The sequence below is a fragment of the Neofelis nebulosa genome, chromosome 3 (genome assembly GCF_028018385.1).
Source record: "Neofelis nebulosa isolate mNeoNeb1 chromosome 3, mNeoNeb1.pri, whole genome shotgun sequence".
Taxonomy (NCBI): domain Eukaryota; kingdom Metazoa; phylum Chordata; class Mammalia; order Carnivora; family Felidae; genus Neofelis; species Neofelis nebulosa.
The window spans coordinates 12,183,550-12,204,876 of record NC_080784.1 but is presented as its reverse complement, the minus strand read 5'-3'; the positions used below and the strand labels follow the sequence as shown (position 1 = coordinate 12,204,876).

Below are 21,327 nucleotides of genomic sequence, written 5' to 3'. Positions count from 1 at the left end.
GTCCCCTCCTGTATCTTCACTGGACCTGTAGAGCCACACTCTCTTAGCTCCTGCCCCTCACTCCTGCTACTACTTCCTGCTTTTCTCCTGGTCTGCCTATTTCTGAGTCTAAGCCCTGAACTTGGAGCAGCCCAAAAACACAGTCCTCAACTTCTGTCCCCTTTTCACCCTTATTGTCTAGAGTTGCTCTGTTCAGTATGGTAACACTTGGCATGTGTGGCTTTCTAAATATGAATTTAAATCAAGGCATATTGAATAAAATTAAGAATAGAGCCACTCGGGCTAAAATTGGCTTATTCTTGTTTTTCCTTCATCCCCTACATCAAAATAATCAGCACTTCATTTGGAATCTACATCCAGAATATCTCCAGAAGCCTGTCGCTTTTCACCACTTTCAAAACTATCAACATGGTATAAGGTGCCATTATCTCTCTGGTGGATGATTAGAGTAACCTACTAAAGCTATGAGGAACTGTTTCTGTCTTTGTCTCTAAGTCCAGTGTTAAGCCACAGGGACCCATAAGGGCAAGCTGGATCATGACAGCCTTCTGCTAAATCCATCCAATGACTTTCAAGCTCCCTTGTGATGGCATTGTAGACCTCACTTTACCTGGCTTAAAAATCTCCCTATCATTCACATCTGTCTTCTGTACCTAAACCACAACAAATGTGTTTCTGACACAAAGCCTTTATACTCGCTTCTTGCTTTTTCAAGCAATATGCCATTCTCAACGTTATGTCCTAACTAGCTTCTCATCAGTCTCTGCTCAAATATTCCTCTCTGGGACCTGATCACCTTATAAAATATGACCTCTGTCCCTTGAACATCTCACCTTGATTTGTATTTTGAATAAAAAAATCCCCTCCCTCTGGGGCACCTAAGCGGTTCAGGTCAGTTAAGCGTCCAACTTCAGCTCAGGTCATGATCTCATGGTTTGTGAGTTCAAGCCCCGCACTGAACTCTAAGCTGACAGCTCAGAGCCTGGATCTTGCTTCAGAATTCTGTGTCTCTGTCTCTCTCTGTCCCTCCCCCACTTGTGATCTCTCTCTCTCTCTCTCTCTCTCTCTCTCTCTTCTCTCTCAAAAATAAACATTAAAAAGTATTTTTAAATCCTCTCCCCCTCAATACTCTGACTTATACTTTGATAACTTTCCAGATACATTCCCTCATATATCATAGATAATCATATTAAATAATCTTAGTTTATAAAAATGCAACCCTTCTATTTCATGATGTGTCTTTTTACACTACAAAGGATAGCATGGTTATTCCCATTTAGCAAAGTTTGATCTACATAATCCGTTTTACTAACCTCATGATTGTTTTTAGTATGTATATTTTATCATAAAATGACACTAAATTTGTTTCTGATTTAGGAGTATTAAAAATATCACTGAAATGAACACTCTTGTATATTTTTCTTTGAACACTGATCCAATATTTTCCTCATTTCAAATCCTATTAGTAGAATTAGATACGGAAAATTTGTATATATTTCCAATCTGGATAAAGAATTACAAAATCCAACCTTCTTAATCTACCTGAAGACACTAAATACAACCTTATGTTTTAAATCATTACCAATCACTGTATGGTTTTTACTTAATGTTTTGAGGCTCGAGGTTTCAAACGATTTGGTTCTTTCTGTTTTGTTTTGTATTGTTTTACTTTCTTACCCCTACTCCTCTGCCTATATTTCTCTTAAGTTATTGGACACTTTTTCATTGCTTTGCATGAGTTACATGTACATTTAGGTCTATTAACACTTATTATTACATACACATGCACATATATATATATATATATATACATACATATAGCTATACATATTATGAGTGTATACAGACACATGTATAATTTCATTTGTCCTTCAAATGTGTTTATTATATGCGCTGATTTCTGTCCATTCAGAAGTTTGACATGTTAAATAGTCAAATCCATCGTAGTAACTTTAAATTTATAATTTCTGAATTGTATAAGCAATGTGTTTTCTTCAGATATTTACTTAAATGTATTTTTTGCGTATGTATGCATTCTAATTTACAAATTACATAAACATAGGCTGTACTTTTTCAAGCTCTCTGGAACTAAATTGCAAGTTGGGGATTCAACATTGTGTGTTTCTTTCCCTTCTCCCCCTTACCCCAGTAAATAGACTGTTGTTTTGTAAAGGTGTCTTGAATATAAACTAAATCTCTCTACATGCTAGAGCCAGATTCTTGGCTTTCTGGGTTTGTTTTTGTTTGGTTTTGTTTTGGTTTCCTCTATTTTTTTTCTCTACCCCCATTTTCAGATTTTTCCTCACTATTCTTAAATGTTTACTTTTCCACTCCAGAGACTCTCAGTTGAGATGAGATGCTGAGACTAATATAATCCCATGCTGGGTTGATGGAAGACTGAAAATCACACACATTCTTCAGAGTTTCTGATATCATTTTTAGATATAATTCTCTGATGTACTCTTGAAATTGCTGATCTGCAGAGGTTTGTTACCTCTTTCTTGAGTAAATTAAAAATTTTAACAATATAAATTCCACACTTTAAAATTTACTAGGAAAGAAGTATTCCCACTTTTTCTAATATTGTGAAAATACAATCACTGTCCATGAAAATATTCCACACTTATTGCAAATAGATACAAAGAGTTTCCTCTTTTAAAAATAGGTTGTTAGTAGTTAATTGATTTCTTATTTAATTTCTATTCTAACATTTATGGATTCTATCTTAAGATTCCATTGTGTTTTCTTATTATCTTACTTTTATCAAATTAATTTCTTTTTATCATTGTTGATCATGACATTTGACAGGGGAAGTATTTAATGTATCTACTTGATAAGTAGAAACTAGCCCCCGGGAGGGTGAGGATATTATAATTCTCAGGGAGGTAAAAACAATTTAATAAACATACATCTTATATTTAGAATTCATGAAAAGTTTCATTACATAAAATACAGAAAAGCAAACTCAAAGAATCTATCTTAGTCACTGAGAGGTATAAACATAGTTCTGTGATTTGCAATTGGATCATTTCACCTGGGACAATGAAATAAAAAATTGCTTATATTTATCAAAGAGTTGCATACACTTCACCTTTGAGAAGCATTTCAAACCAAAACAATTCCTGTTAATATATTTTAGACCATTACCATAACCCTACATGTACATATATTTATATATAATGTACAATGAAGAAATCTAGAAATTAAAAGAATAAATGAGAAATTATTAAAAAGTTAGAGTACTCCATTATACCAAATTCATTATAATTTTAATCGTGAAAAGTGCCATTGACTACAAAACGGATAGGTTTTATTTAATATGATTAACCAAAATTTTGTGATAACAGTAATAAATAGCCATGTTTCACACACATAAACTCAATTCACACAAACACTACCTTTACACTGAGGACATATTTAAATAGGAAACAAGAAGCAAAAGTGAGATTAAAATTTAAATTGACAAAATAGACAGGTGAATCATCTACCTTGTTTCTCAACTGAAACGTGTAGATACAAAGTGCTAAAACATAAAGAAAAACTTTGTTTTTGGGGGGAATATAGTACAATTAAACTAAAGTGAAATATTCTCAACATATATTCTTAGTTCACTCCTCTTCATTCTGCTACTTCTTATACTGGTGCCTCCCTATGTCTGAATACTACATCATATGATATTTTATTTCTTTTCTGGCTTTGGTTATCTGGTTTTTGTTTGTTTTTGATAACTGTGATTTCATCACTTTATATTTTTGTTCACAAATGCAAAATACCCTGGTTACACATGATGACATCAATGCAAAGAGTTAAAATATGATGTAAATTTACAATGGCTTTTAAGGAGGAAAATAATTTTTTTAAATTCCATTGCCGTGTTATGATATTCAATGTAAATAGTTCTAAATATACTGTATAGTCTAGTTGCTTACAGATCTTTGAATTCATCACTAAAGACTCTTATCACTATATCACTTTTGCAAAGGGTCATCAAATGAGTGTCCTACTTAAAAAAATTTTTAATGTTTATTTATTTTTGAGAGAGAGAGAGAGAGAGAAAGCGCATGTGCATGTGTGAGTGGAAGAGGGGCAGAGAGAGAGGGAGACACAGAATCCAAAGCAGGTTCCAGGCTCTGACCTGTCAGCACAAAACGTGAAACTAGCCTGGAACCCACAAATTGTGAAATCATGACCTGAGCCAAAGTCAAATGCTTAACCTACGGAGCTACCCAGGCGCCCCCAAGTGTCCTACACTTTAAAGTAGTAAGTTAAAAAAGTAGAATGAAAAACTGTATTCTCATTAGAAGGAATCATATGTACAGAATACATGTAAATAAAACAAGGAATGAAGGTACATGAGAATAAGAAAACAAGTTACTAAAACTATGAAAAGTGAATGGATTTTTCTGTCATTTTTATGACTTCTTTCTACATTATTGTTACCTGTAAAATAACAACAATTTTTGAAAAAATACTTTTATAATTAAATGCCCATAAGATGTGGGCTTTGGGTTTTTGCTTCTGTGACCTTCCTGATTACACTTCCAAATCTATTTACAGTATTTGCACTACTGTAAATAGTAGTGCATGCATGTGTGCACACACACGCACACACACTAACACACACTAAACATAACCATGACTCACACCAGAAGAAACCACTGCAAGTAACAGGTACGATCTTTCCTGAAACTCACTTCCAGGTACACCAACATACACAGAAGAATTTTGAAAACAACAAAATAACAACAACATCAAATTGTTAGTTCAGATACTCATTATGCCTCTTTTATGGTCCAGATGTATTTTGAGCTGATGCATACCTAATTAAACCTATAAGAGACTTCATTAAGACCATTTCAATTCATCCCATTCTCCTTGTTTTACATCCGTCCATAGGATCAAAATAATAGCCTGGTGGCAATTTTGTACTGACAGGGAAGATATCTGTGTATTTATGTATGTATTCCAATGTAAGTATTGAATGTGTTGCACAATTCTCTGTGTCTGGAAACTGTTACATGGGTATCATGTGTAAACCTTGAATTACTATCAGATGTTTTAATCTTTTATATAAATACCGTATAAACACTACAACCAAGGCAAAAACAATATGGATAATGTAGGCCTGTTTCCTGTAAAAAAAAAAAAAAGCCATTTCTCTTATTCATGTAAGCCTCCTTACCCTAATGAACATGTTTATTTCATTAATAATGTCATTTTTTTGTCGTAGTTATGTTATGCTAAGTCAAATATCAAGAATGCAACTTTAAATAAAACCCACTTCACAATATCAGATTCCACTTTACACCTAAAAGTTTGCTCATGACAAACTTTTATTGAAGAGAAAAACTCTGTCAGGAGTAATTCATTTTATAACGATTTATCTCTTCTCATGATTTTCATTTCTTCCAAGTAATGTTTATATTTCCTATATCCCAAAGGACATTCTTCAGACATAGAAACAGGATGTTACTATATAGTGAAATACTTCAGAATGCCTTTCATGCATTTACAAACTTAACTACAGAGGGAAAAGTGATCACACAATCAGTGATATCAAGCTGTACCCATTCATTATTATAGACACATTTACAACAACCTCGGCAAAGCTGTAATAGCTTCAGGATGTTCATACCAGATGAAAAGTTGTCAACTGCAAAACTGTGGGTTTCATTTGGAATATCACAGATGGTAAACACACAGATACATTACCACATTTCTTCAATTCTCAGATACCAACATTTCTTCACATTTTAACATTTCCTAAATTTGGATGCATCCTACAATGGATTTCAAAAGAATCCTGCCAGCCATTTCTGTCCCCTCCCCAGGAGAGCTGATGTTAAATCGATGGTACCTTTTACAGATATTGACATCTTAGAAATGAGGAAACAGTGTAAGCTGTGCTTTCATAATGGCTGATGTTAGCAATAGTGCCAGGCACTGTATTATTTTTACTACTACTAATTATTTTATTTTCTTGAATGTGTCCATTTTAAGGATAGGTCAGACATTTCCAACATAGGTTTAGAATAATTTCTAATTTCATTACGAATAATCTTTTAAAACCCTACCTCTTTTTTTTCTTTTTTAAATTTTTTAACATTTATTCATTTTTGAAAGAGCAAGAGAGTGAAACAGAGCACAAGTGGGGGGGCAGAGAGGGAGACACAGAATCTGAAGCAGGCTCCAGGCCCCGAGCTGTCAGCACAGAGCCCATCGCGGGGTTCAAACCCATGAACTGCAAGATGAAGACCTGAGCTGAAGTTGGACGCTTAACCAACTGAGCCACCCAAGCACCCCAAAATCCTACCTCTTCTCTGAACTATAACTAATGAAAGATTATCAAATATTATCTTCATGCAAAGTATAAAAATAAGAATTAATAAGTTTTGCATAACAAAGTGATGTAAGAGGGTAGTTTACAAAGAACTCAAAACCTACACATAAATTAGTTTTAATGGTCTGAATTCAAAGCTAGTAATATGACTTGTTTTTATTCTCAAAATTGGATGTGGTATTAAAACATAAATATTAGTTTAGTAATATCAAATACGACTTATAATGTCAAATACATCACACTCATCATCAAACCCACTGCACCAAAAAAAAAAGTATAATATCAATAATGTCAGTTCAGTGTTAGAATTAATTTAAAAGAATAATCATGTACAGCAAAGGAAATCATCAAGATAACAAGAACAACAACTTACTGGATGGGAAAAGATATTTGCAAATGATATATCTGATAAGGAGTTCTACAACTCAACACCAAAAATGAAAACAAATAGGGACACCTTGGCGATTCAAACAGTAAGCCTCTGACTCTTGATTTCAGCTCAGGTCATGATCTTGTGGTTGTGAGACTGAGCCATGCATCAGCCTTCATGCTGAATGTAGAGTCTGCTTGGGATATTCTCTCTCTCTCTCTCTCTCTCTCTCTCTCTCTCTCTCTCTCTATCTCCCTCTACTCCTCCCCCTGTGACATGCACATGCTCTCTCTCTAAAATAAAATAAAAATAAAACGAAACAATCTAATTAAACAATAGGCAGAGGAACTAAAGAGTCACTTTTTCCAAAGAAGAGAGGTGACCAAGAGGCACATGAAAAGATGCTCAACATCACTAATTATTAGGGAAATGCAAATCAAAACCACAATAGGATACTACCTCATACCTGTCAGAATGGCTAAAATCAAAAAGACAAGAAACAAGTGTTGGCAAGGATATGGAGAAAAAGGAACTCTCATGCGCTTTTAGTAGGAATGTAAATTGGTACAACCACTGTGGGAAACAGTATGGAGATTTCTAAGAAAATTAAAAACATAAATACCATATAATCCAATAATTCTAGCACTGGGTATTTACCCAAGGAAAATGAAAACATTAACTTGAAAAGATATGTGCCCCATGTTTACTGCAGGATATTAATAACAGCCAAGACATTGGGGCATCATGTCCTCAATAGATGGATGTCCATCAATATATGAATGGATAAGGAAAATGTGACATACACGCATACACACACACACACACACACACACACACACACAAAACACTGGAATATTACACAGCCATAAAAATATGAGGCTGTTCTACTTGAGGCAACATGGATGGACCTAGAGTGTATTATGCTAAGTGAAATAAGTCAGCCTGAAAAAGACAAAAACCATACGATTCCACTCATAAATGGAATCTAACAAAAAATGAATACACAGAAACACAATAAGAACTATAAAACCAGAGAACAAACAGATGGTTGCCAGAGGGGAGGGGGTGGGGAGTTGGACAAAATGGGTAAAGGGGAAAGGGATATATAGGCCTCCAGCTATGGAGTGATAAGCCACGGAAATAAAAAGGACACCATAAGGAATACAGTCAATGATATTGTACCAGAGATGTAACGGGACAGATGGTGACTATACTTACTGTGAACATAGCATAATGTGTAAACTTGTCAAATACTAAGTTGTATATCTGAAACTAATGTAACATTGCCTATAAAGTATAGTCAAATTAAAAATCAATCAATCAATAACCAAAGGAAAGAGAGCCTGAAGTGTAATTGAAAGACATGGAAAATATGCATAGCTGAATCAATATGGGATACCACCTATCACTTTTTAAAAAGTAAACCAACCAAAACTTCACTGAACTAGCTATAATCTTACTCACCAACTATTACTAAGACAGTTGTTCATTTAAAATGCTTTTGTTCTTTATTACCATTTAAGGACTTACTTAAAATGCATCCACATGGCTAACCAATAATTTGAATGGGCCACTTGTGGTGGATCACAGTTAATTTGTAAGTTTACTATACCAAAAGTAGATACTTGTTGTTATCATATGCCATTTCTTTTTCTCTGTGTGGGCATTAGAAGCACGTGGGCAGAAAGTCTCCTCAGTGAGCCAAGTTTTCTATATGCTATGATGAATTTGCAAATTTGAAACATCGAAACTAACTTAAAATCTCATAAAATTAATAGCAGAGTTTTAAGACACTACTTTCAAATGTTCCATACCACATATTCAGTAAACATAACTACTGCTTTTCAAATTTTGGGTACAGTAAAATCATTGTGGCCACAAGGTCAACCATGAGAAGACTGTACTCCAACCCAGCCTCCTTCTTGCTCTAATTGTTGTGGAAATACATGCAGTAAAATTCTGCTTTCCACTAGCACCTTTTGGATCTTTTACCATTGTTGTATTCCAAATAATAGCTGTGTGAGATCACAGCTGAACCTTCAAACTCAGGGAAAATTTCTGCTTCCCTTCCTGCCATGGACAGAAATTGAATGGTAACTTCTGCCGTGAATATATTGTATCATGCCTCTTTCTGTAGCAGTGGAAACACACAACATGTCAGAGATGGAAATAAAAACAAGATTTCCTGTCTCCACATCCTGCAGGCTGACTTACACTTTTTCTCTTTCCATAAATTCTAGCACTTTCTGGAAGATATGAGGATAATTCTTTTAAGCAAGAAACTATTAAAAACCATGTCTCAAAATGTGTAAAAAAGTACTTAGGTATCATTTTCAAAAGAGTTCACACAATCTATCGAAGGATTGTGCGGTGGCAATAAATGACATAATATGAATCTTTCTGACTTGAATGGGAGTAAAATGGAAGCCACATTAAAGTTAGAAAGAAATGATCCCATTTCAGAATATAGAGACCAGTACTAGAAAAGCTTCCTAACACAAAAGAAAATAAAATAGCAAAATAAAATAAAATAAAATAAAGTAACAAAGCAAAGTAGTGATGGCAGGGAGAAACCGAATATTGTAAGGAAATAAAACAAAAGATATGTGCGTCTGCAATTATATTTGCAAAACAAATAATGGGGCAAATCCCATGGAATAATAGTTTATTTTTATAACCAACAGATGTTTGTTCAAAGCTACTACATTCAAATTATGAATATAGGGACTAGTAAGCGACTAGTCGCTTACAATGAAATATAAGGCATAGTTCTATTCTCAAGTATTTACTCTCTTGGGAAGGTAAAGAAAAGCATAATATGTACATAGGTAAGTCCAACATGAAGCATTTTCTAGAGACTAAGTTTTAAAATTATATTTGTTTACATTGGGAGCAAACAAAAACTCAGCTAAAAAAAATCTTTATCATTACGCTAGGTCTACATAATTCTCCAACATACAACAAATTTTCCTCATAATTGAGGAATCGATTTTTCACTCATAATCAAGGTCAGTCTTCATTATTTTCTTTTCAGCACTTCTGAAATCTTTCCTTCTTTCCTGCCCTGTTTAAAACCCTGATAAAATAATGCTTTTCAGGAACTGGGCCACTGACTTCGATTATGTTTTCAGCAACACCAACTGTCCAAAATGTGTTTGGGCCTTTGACCTCCACAATGTGAAGTCCCTAACGATGTATTCCCGTGGAGCGTTTATACATCTTCTTGTGAAACTAACCTCTGATATATGAATTAAGTTTATTTGCAAGTATCAGACATTATTAAATTCATCATATACCCTGCTTTGATTTTATCCGATTCCTATCTTGCAGCAAGTTACAAATGATAGCCAATTTCAACAGCAACCAAACAACGACATCCACATTTTTAACTATTACTGCTAGCACAGATCCAGTCCAATTCAGACCTCGTAGGATTGGAAGTATAATGAAACGAAGAAGAAATACAATCACTTCGGAGGTGACGCGGAATGAAACATAGCACAAGCCACATGCTCATGATCAGAGTCGGAAAGCCAGTTGTGTGTTTAGGAATCCTAGAAATTTGAGAGCAAGAAAAGGACCACGGCAGGCATCTGAGAAATCCTGAGATGATACGGCGAATCCACTGACAGAGGAAACAACCTACAGGGCCACCTTTCTCACCCAAATACAAGTACCTGCTGCTCTCTGCTAGCACAGGAAGGGAGCACTGGTGCTCCTGGCAACAGTCTTTTAGAGGGGTCACAGTGGAAAGGAAGAAACTGCTGGGAACGGAATCTGGTGCTTTTCTTTCCTTGCAGCCACGGACAATAGGTTGAGGGAGGTGGCCACGGTATGAAAGCATTTCAAGTGACAGCGCTCTTGATCAGTGTCTTTATTTGACTGTATCAGGAGTAACTTTACAGATACACATAAATCAGAGTACGCCAGGGACCCCTTGTTCGCCAGGCATGTTGAGAGCTCCCCGGATGGCACACTGTGCAGTATTTGCTCCAACTCCGACGGCCTCCATCTGATAGAGAGATTTATTTCCTGACAGCTGACAGAGTGCCCTGCGATATCTGACGATCCCTGGTGTGGCAGCGACAGTAGCTTCAGGATGAAGTTCTCTGAACTCTCTGAAGCTCCGAGTCTTGCTTTTACTTAAAAATGACTATTTCGGTACTTTGAAAGATCTAAGGGGCTTATGCTCTCATCTTTTAGAAATTCAAACCACTCCTCTTTCCCTTTAAGCATAAAACTTCCCTCATAGCTGTGTTCCTTATGTCTCTTTCACCTGCGGTTTTTCTTTTGTGTTAGATTCTGTCACACGGAAATAAAGCTGATGTCAAACCCAGGCAGTCCCAGGCAGGACTATAATTTGACAGTGATCTTCCAGTGGGGTCTGAATGACCTCCTGAAAACCTGGACTAGACTGCTTTGAGCAATGAATTCTTAGTCAATAGCTTACGTAAAGATACGATAAAACATCTGTAAGAACTACCTTGCCCCATCCCTTAATTATTAACAGGTATGCTAAAAGATTGATGTGATCTCTTAAATCATTTTTAAAATACAATGCACTTAATAACACACTTCTAATTTTTTTAATCTAAATTAACCTAATTGTACTGCGTGATACACTCAAATTTTATTGGCCATTACTTTAGTGGAATTAGAAACAGTCGTGGTCAGATTACTTCACTGAGAAAGCTTTTGTGTAAATCGCTTGCAGATTTTATTGTTATTTTCAAATCTTTACTTCCCTAGAAATACAGTTGATAATAAACCCAGAAGCGAATGTCATCTTTCCTAGTCATTTTTAACTATAATATTTTATTATTATAATGATTACATTACAACATCTTTTGATTGCATTAAAATCGCATTTTAAAGATATTTGTATTCCTTTTCTGAAAGAAAAGTAACAGCAGAGAGATATATTAGTGCTTTAAGCAGGAACATAGAATCGTAGGTTTAAAATATTATTTGAAGGGTCTCCTAACTGCTCTTACAGGGTGAGAATGCCAGGGCCCAGAGAACAGCAGGGATTACCCTGTACCATGCTGGATTTTAGTATATCCACCCAGATTTCAGTCCTGGTCTACAGATCAGACCTGTTTTTCTCTTAAATATTTCATCTACAAAAGAGGCCTATATTTTCTAAGTTTACAACTACACTATCATGTATTTCCAACATGTCATTAGTGTTAGGTGGGCAGACCCCCCCATCCTGCAGTTTACTTGAGAGAAAACCAAACGTAAGCAATGTCCTACTCCAGACGGATCTCACTTCGCAGAGACCGTCATTACTACCGTTTTGGTTTATCCTGACAATTTGTCCCTAAAAACTGATAAACCTACATGAGCATACTTACACACAGTTATATTTGGTGTGTTTTTTTGTTTGTTTAATTAAAAAAATTAACGTTTATTTATTTTTGAAAGACAGAGAGAGACAGAGCACAAGCCAGGAAGAGGGCAGAGAGAGAGGGAGAGAGAACCCGAAGCAGGCTCCAGACTCTGAGCTGTCAGTACAGAGCCTGACACAGGGCTCGAACCCATAAAGTGTGAGATCATGACCCAAGACAAAGTCAGATGCCCAACTGACTGAGCCACCGAGGCACCCCGTTTAATTTTTTGAAGTATTCTCCACACTCAACATGGGGCTCATGCTAATGACACTGAGATTAAGAGCTGCATACTCTACTGATGGGAGCCAGCCAGTTGCCCCATAGTTGGTGTTTTAAAATAAAACTGGAATCATCTTCTTCAACAACACTGTAACATCAGTTTTTTTACCAATATCATCTGATCATTTTTTACTTTTCATGTTGGTATGTAAGAGAACAACCTGATTATAACATCAAGGTTATAAAAAATAGAAACAAAAACAAAACCCACAAGCCTGGAGTTTCCATCGGTCACACTGCTGGAGGCCAGTCCCCTGGAAAAGGACTACAGAGCTGCTAATCTGAAGCCAGACCCATTACATTCTTTGTCCTCAATTCAAGAAGCTTATCTTCAGCAAGTCCTTCCTCAACTGTCCCTATCTGTGTCAGTAAGAAAGGATTATGAATTCAGATTTCGTATTTAAGGTCATCTAAAAATTTATACTCTGAATTGTTTGCACTGTTTGATGGTGTTTACAGAGCCTGCCAGATGATAAATGTATAAGTCTTTACCGACTTTGATCCTGGACTACATGAGGCTTCACTTTTCAAGCACTGGGAAATCTGAACTGATATCTGTCTCTAATGTCTCTTGACAATGGCAATTTGGCTACAGGAGCTCATATTTGTGCTCAGCATCACTACCGTGATGACCCCACAGCCCTAAATAAAGGCGATTTTTCCTTTTCAGCCAAATGATCCAGGCATTATTCAGGCCAAGTTACTTCTCCCTACATTAGCCTGAGAATTATACTGTATTTTTTATTCTAAGAAATTAATTTTGCCTGAATTTTAACCAGGTGCTCGAAGACGTTTCCTTAAAGGCCTTAAATATTCTATTACACTTTCATTTCCTAGCAGAACTCTTAAGAAGGTCCTGACATTCTGTACATTGACAAATTTCAGGGCAGCCAAAAAAAAAAAAAAAATAATAACACTTTTAAGAATTTTTGTCAGAATCCCCGATGACAAAGCGTCTCATGAAAAATCATGACTCAGAGTTGAGGCTTCCTTCTTTACCAAATACCCCAAATCAGATAATCTATCAAGCTTGTGATGGTTTTCCACTCACTGCAGAGCACAAACTGAGATTTTTCTTTCAAATATTGTTTTCACCAGTAAAGTAACATTTCTATAGTTTTAAAAATCCATGATCCTCAAAGTTTTCAAAATAGGCTTGTCCCAAATTATTTTTCATTGACCGTGCCAGTATGCACATAACTGATAGATGTTATTAGTTCTTTCATTTATTTGTTGAAAGAAAATGATGCAGCTTTCATTTCTCTTTGATATTCAAAATATTAAATGAAATGTCATTGATCTGGGATGAATGGTATATTTAAAGAAGGCTTTTTTCCCCCCAAACTTTATCTGTTTCATCCCCTGGGGTCGGGGAGCTAAATTGTTTCCAGGGCAACAAGACAGCAAGGTATCTCAAATTGCTCGTGATTAAAACAAACAAACAAAAAAAAGTTAATGCAAGAAGCAACTTGGCTTAATATACAAGGATATGTATTTTGCTTTGGAAAATCCACATATCGAAACAATAAGGTTCTCATCATTTTAGATCAGGTCTTTTTCTCAATAGAAGGTGCATACCTTTCAATGCACTTTTTAATTAAGAGTTTTTTTGTTTTTGAGATAATTAAAGATTCACCTGGAATTATAGGAAATAATACAGAGATACACTCTGTACCTTTACTCTGTTCACACCAATGGTAACATTTTGCAAAACGATGGTACTATTATCACAACCAGGACAGTAACATTGATGCAGTCAAGATACAGAAGATACAGAACAGTTTCACGACAAGGATCCCTGATGTTACCTCTTATTACAAAATTCATTCCCTGCCCCACCCCTCATTCCTGAGCTCTGGCAATCACAAATTTGTTCTCCATGTCTATAATTTTGCCAAGTCAAAAAAGTTTTGTATACAATGGAATCACATAGTATGTAACTATTTGGAACCTTTTTTTTTTTTTTTTTTTTTAATCTAGTGAAATCCATGCAGATTCAGCCAAGTTTTTGTGTGATAATTTTTTTTGTTGTTGTTTTAATATCGCCAATTAGTATTCCAGGGTATGATCAGACTACAGTTTATTTACGCTTTCACCTATTAAAGGACATCTCGGCCATTTCCAGCTTGCAGCTATTACAAATAAAGCTGCTGTGAATAAGGGCCCTCCTTTAGTTTTGCTGAATAATATTTCTCTGATGTTACCTTTCCATGAAAAGATTATGCAGCTTTGGTATCCTATGTCTCAGTGATGAAAATAATACCACAGATTTATAGCACAAAATATTTAAGTTATAAGCCAGGAACACTGAATTTCCCAGATTGAAACAGAAAAGAACTAGATTAAAAGGTTTTAAATTAAGTAGCTGCCAAAATCAGCAAAAAAGGGCAGGGACAAGCAATGGAAGGCAATATCCAGGATCAGAGCAAAAATCTAACAGAAGAAATACGACAAAAACAATCCTACTAGCAGCCCGATCGCAGTGGACTTCACATCTGACATTGCAGCCCATGGGGCTCTAAACCACTGGACAGCGGTGATGACGCCGTATCTGTTCTTACAAATTAGCCATACTGTTGACCCTGATGTAACTGCCGAAAAGGACTCCCTTGTTATCATGCACACAACTGTATATAGTCTAAATATCCTGTCGGCCCCCGACATCAGGAATGCCACAGGAAATACTGTCCTGAATTTATGGTAACTTTTTTTTCTGATTCACAATTGAATTGATGGCTTTAAATTTAGGTTCACTTTACTGAAAAGGTCTCCACAGATTAAACAGAAACACTGACGATATTATTTGAAGATGCAATTATCGCATAAAACCGATTTCATTCTAGAATAACAACAACAAATAAGAGTTGGGAAAAATAATAATTGTGAAGACATTGGAAGCCTCATACGCTGCTGGAGTAAACGGAAAAATGATCTTCCTGCTTTGGAAAACAGTCTGGCAGTTCCCCAAACACTTAAAGAATTTCCACATGACCTGGAAATTCTACACCAGGCTACATACTCAAGAAAATGAAAACATGCATCTACACAAAACTTGTACATGAATGTTCATAGCAGAATTATTCAAAAGAGTCAAAAAAGAGAAACAACCCAAACATCAATCAACTGATAAATGACTGTGGCATATCCACGCAGTGGAATATTATCCAGCAAAAACAAAACAAAACAAAGTAAGAGAAAGACGTGCTGATTCATGCTACAACATGGATACACCTCAAAAACATTACGCTGAATGAAACGAGTTCATCACAAAGGACCACATATTCTACGATTCTATTTATATGAAATGTGCAGAATAGGCAAACCTACAGAAAACAAGGTGAATTCATGTTTTCCCCTGGCTGGGGTGAAGAGGGTACAGATGGGAAGTGAAATTAGATTAGGGGGGATAGTTGTGCTATCCTTAAATCTACTCAAAATCTCTGATTAGTATATTTTGAATAGGTCAATGTTAGAAGCACCTTTGTGGCTCAGTCGGTTGAGTATCCAACTCTTGGTTTTGGCTCAGGTCATGATCCCAGGGGCATGAGATCGAGCCCCACATCAAGCTCTGCACTCAGCATACAGCCTGCTTGGGATTCTCTTTCTCCCTCTCTCTGTCTCTCTCCCACTGGCCTTTCCCCATTCTCTCACTCTCTCTTTCTAAAATAAAAATAAATTAATTAAAAAATAACAAATGCGTGAATTTTAGGTTTAGATTCCCTTTCCTTGTACCATTTCAAAACCTTCCCCACCAAGTATCTGTACTGCCTTCCTAATTAAAGAATCATGACTGGCCTATTCCCACTGTCTCCACATGCAGACCTCCCAAGAATTTCTCAAAACTGACACAATCTGGTTTCTTTTTTCCGACCCTATCGTTCTATTGAAACCCTTTTACTACTTCTAAATTGACAAGTCACTTCCTTTTCTTTATGTCTTCCCTATTTAACATGTTACTCCTTCACTTCTTTATTAGCTCCTATGGCTTCTTCAACAACATCCACTCCCTTCTTCCAGCCCTCAGATTAATTATACAGCAGCACATATTAAGTTTTCTCTCCTCATATCTTTGTCTTCAGTGCAGATATTTCCAAGGGTTTATTCCTAGTTTTCCTCTCTCCTGTCATCCTATCTTCCTAGTTGATCTCATTCATATCAGGTCTTCAACCTGCACTGCCTAATATATTAACCCACTCATAAATCTGTGTGTCTGCCAAGCAAAATAACAAGTAGTAATGAAAACTGTGGCCACACCCACAAATACACCTGCTAGGTAATGTTCTACGTGTGTTTTACAGATTATAATATCCAATTATCATGGGGACACTGTGTGGTATTGTAACTTTGTCCATTTGATCGACGAACACACTAAACTTTAGAGAAATTAAATCATTTATCCAGGGTTGTACAGATTTTAAGTGTTCAGGTTGGGACGTAAAGCCGGTCGTTGTCTTTGGAGCCACATCTAAACTGTGTTCCAGACTCCAAACCTATATGTTAAATGGTTTAGTGAGTATATCAGTGTTCCTCAGGGGCTTAAAACTAAAAACAACATAGAAAATAGATTTTCCTAAAAATCTGTTCTTCCTGTTAAATTCCTTAATGGCACACAATCCTCTTAGGCATCTTACCAAGAATCGTGGGTTTTATTTTAAATTCCTACATCTGCCTCAGGCCCCACATCTAAGCAATCCATAATTCCAAGTGATTTCACCTGCTAAATATGTATTCCATGTCTAGTGTTCTCCATGTGTAATCCTTGTTTCTTGTTTCAAGATCCTGATCACCTCTCCACCAGAACATTGCCAGGTTTCCTAAGGATTTCTTCCTCGACCCAATCTTTCATAGACCCGTGGTCAATGTATAATTTTATTGAAATACTTACCTGACACTGTGGTTACCCACAGGATTTAGTCAAACGTCTGTGCACTGCACACATTTGTGTCCGCCCACTCTCTTTCAGACTCTGTGTTCTAACTAGTTTGAAGTGCTTGCATTTTCCAGAAAGAACTATTTTTTTTTTTCTCAGCCTCAGTTTTGCACTCCCTGGTCCTTCCAGACTTAGTGTAACACCATCTCCTGCGGAAAGCTTTTTCTGACCACAGAGCGCTCTGATTAACCCTCACCCCCATGGCGCTCCTTTTCCATCCAAGAATTCTTTCATCTTGGAGACGCAGCATGAGCTTTGAAGCCACATATTCTTGCCCTGGGAACCCATTTTCTATATGTGAGATCTCAGAGAACGAACTTAAATCATCTGATTTCCAGGTTTCCCATCTATAAAATGATTGCACTCATACCTACATCGAAATGCTGTGGTGAGGATCCCATTGATATAAATAGTCCTTGACATAGTTTGAGTTCAGAAATACTAGATATTGCTTTAGTCTCCTAACAAACTGGGGTATTCGTTTTATATCTCCTCACTACTATGATCATAACATAACTCTTTTCAATTCTCCGGTTCATTGCATAATAAGTATTTAGTGATTTTTTGATGCCAAAATGATGTTTCAATATGAACGGCTTCAAGTTTCAGATATTGATAAATATATATTTATAATATAAATATCTATCATTATCCAAAATGTTAATGTATGCTTTTTATTATGACCTCTTTTATTATAATCACATATATTTATTTTTAAAATGCTACAATTTGAAATATAAAATTTTTAGCCATAAGTGACGTACAGAAGCCAACCAAACTAAGGTTTGTTCCAAGCAGAAAGAAATACTCCAGTAGAACAGGCACAAATAGCAAAGGGTAGAATAATTAGGTGGATCTGCGGAACATGAAGAAAGCCAGTGAGGCAGAAGATTGAATCATGGGGAGCATGTGGCCAGGCTGGAGGAAGTCTGGAGGTATGGGGCTTGAGGAAGACTCTGGGTTTAAAGAGTAATGAGAGTCCCAGGAGGACCAAGCTAAACATCAAACGTCTTTTTCCTCGGTGGAGAATGTGCTGTAAAAGGAGAGTAGGAGCAAAAACTGAGACAACATGCCATGGCAATGGTCGCCAGAAGAAATAGTGAAGAAAGTAAACATTCTTAGTGATAATACATAGCTTTTTTTTTTTTTTTTTTACATCTCACTGGACTCAATTTGCTGCATTCTTCCTCACAATATAGAAATTTCTCTTCGTTACTTAACCTGCCAACCCATATTTAATGAGTGGCTACTCTGTGTCAGGCACTGCTTCAAGTACTAAAGACACAGCAACGTAAAGAGACAAAACCAAGTCATCTTATGGAACTTTCATTCCAGTGGGGGTCAGAACCAGGGGACAAACAGAGAACCAAATAAATAAAGGGAGATAAGTAACGTGTTTGAGAGTGACAAATTGTAGGAAAAAGGAAAGGAAAGGCCACAATGGGTGAAGCCTTGGAATTTGCATAATCGGAAATGGGAAGTCCTCACTGAGAAGGCGACTTTTGAATCAGGACTTGACTGGTGGTGACACTAAGATATCTTGAGGAAGAACATGATAGCTTAGCAAATTCAAATAAAAACTACAAAGCATTAGTCTGGGTCTCTATAGGTGATTGTTCAGGGTAATCATGTGAGTTCCCCTGATAGTCCCTGAACTTGCCATTCTACCTGTGGCTGGAAAGCTTATAGTAGGGAAACTGGGAAGCCCCAGTTCATACTTCAAAACACTCCCAACCAATGCTTAATCTCTTGAACCAGCGCTTGTGTTCTTTCCACAAATCCACCCTGCCTTTCTACCACTTTAAGAAGAAGCTATAAGTAATACAATATCAGTAGTGCAATTATCAGTTAATGTGGACTCCTTTGGAAATACCAGAATGTAAATGTCCATCTTCCAAGAACTTTAGCAAAGCAACTTATACACAGAAAAGACTAGTGTGTGTACCATGTATTCAGTCTTAGAGATTAGAGAGGGAGATAAACTGTAAGAGACTCTTAAACACAGAGAACAATCTGAGGGTTGCTGGCGGGGTGTTGGATGGGGGATGGGCTAGATGGGCAGGGTATTGAGGAGGGCACTTGTTGGGATGAGCACTGGGTGTTATGTGTACACTAAATTCTATTCCTAAAATCATTATTACACTAGATGTTTACTAACTTGGATTTAAATTAAAAAAAAAATTAAAGAAAAAGGAAATACTTTGAGATGTCGGTGGAACCATACATGTGAAGGCAGGCAAAACCAAGAGAAAATAACCCTTTGGAACATACCCCATAAACAGGTCCATTCTCTTTGGTCATTTGTCCATTGTCTGTTTTCCTTGCTGGTTGTGACTATTGCTTTACAGGGTATTGGTTAGGTGTCACTGAGAATTATGGTTTCTGCCTAGCATCCGGATTATTAAACCGGGTGCCAGAATGTCCAGCCTTATTCTTGCATGCTTCCCAAACAAAGAAGGTCCTACGGATTTCTACAAATCTCTTCTGCTCTTGGTGTGTTGATGTTACCACTGATGATATGAATCATCAATGCCTTTAGATAAGTTATTTACATACCAGCTTTTAGACAAGTTTTTGAGAAATATCTTGTGATGGTTAATTTTACATATCAACTTAACTGGGCTAAGGGATGGTCAGATAGCTGGTAACATGTTGCCCTGAGGTGTGTCTGTAAAGGTGTTTCTTGGACAGATTTGAATTTGATTCAGTAGACTGAGTAAAGAGACCTACCCTAACTAATGTGGGTGGGCATCCTTCAATCTCCTGAGAGTCCCCACAGAACACAAAAGCAGAGGAAAGATAAAGTCTCTCTCTTCAGTACAGCTGGGTTGTCCACCTTCTCCTGCCCTATGACACTGGAGCTCCTGATTCTTGGGCGTTCAGACTCTGGGACTTTTATCAGTGATTCTCTGGTTCTCATTAGACCACTCGCTTTCCTAGTTCTCAACCTTGCTGATGGTGGATCATGGGACTTGGCATCCATAATCCATAATTACATAGGCCAGTTCCTATGACAAACTTCCTCTTATACATGTCTAATTGATTCTGCTACCCTGAAGAACCCCAACTAAAACAAATATTTTCTGTCCTCTTTATAGAATCTTATTTCAGAGACATCTGTATAGTGATGTTTCTTGCATAGTAATATTTCATCAAGTTTGTCAAAGTCTAATTTTAGGTTTTTTTTACATACGGATCTCGTGTTTTCTGGGAACCTCAGGTCTAATAGTTCAGGAAATACAGTAGTGCCCCCTTATCTCCAGAGGATTCCTTCCCAGACCCCCAGTGGATGCCTGAAACTGAGGAGAGTACCCAATTCTATGTACACTATGTTTTTGCCCATATGTACATGTCTATGATAAAGTTTAATCCATCAGTTACACACAGTAAAAGCTTAACAGTAGCTAGTAATAGAACAATTATAACAATACACTGTAATACAAAGACTGTATGCTGTAACAAAAGTTATGTGAATGTGGCCTCTCTTTCAAAATACCTTATTATCCAGTACTCACCCTCATCTTCTTGTGGTGAAGGGAGAGGCTAAAATGGCTGTGTGATGAGATGAAGTGCAGCGAATGATACAGGCATTATGAGGCAGCATCAGGTTACTAGTGACTTGACAATGTGTTAGAAGCAGGGTCACCTGCTCCCAGATCACAGCAGACCCTGGGTAAAGGACACCGCGAAAAGTGAAAACAGGCAGAAGGGAGGGAAAGTGTACTGAAAATGCAATTGCCAGTGGCCATGCTGCCCTGAGAATTCTACCTTCCTACAGAAACCAAGACTTCCTCTCTGAGCCAACCTCTTTCTGCCTGGGGCTTTTTTCCTGCCAGAGGCTTTATCTTATGACAAATAAATCAAACCTCACTCAAATGACCGTCTAGTTGGCCCATCCTACTTCTGTATTAGACGTGCCCACATGTAACACAATTTAATATAGACTCAAACTGAAGTCCGTGTTGCATACAAATGGAGCATAAAAAACACATAACCAGATACTTGTTTTGTGCAC

At 36.7% G+C, this 21,327-nt stretch overlaps 1 protein-coding gene across 1 annotated transcript in view; it reads right to left on the bottom strand.

Annotated features, from left to right (window-relative positions):
* The window catches only part of TENM3 (teneurin transmembrane protein 3), a 2,564,262-nt gene extending 2,543,310 nt beyond the window's left edge, over window positions 1-20,952 (bottom strand). The window contains exons 1-2 of the mRNA XM_058719934.1: window positions 20,828-20,952; window positions 18,077-18,345 (exon numbers count right to left, since the gene is read on the bottom strand). The gene's annotated coding sequence lies outside the window, so the exon portion shown is untranslated. The remainder of the gene's footprint in view (window positions 1-18,076; window positions 18,346-20,827) is intronic.
* Window positions 20,953-21,327: the final 375 nt, after the last annotated feature.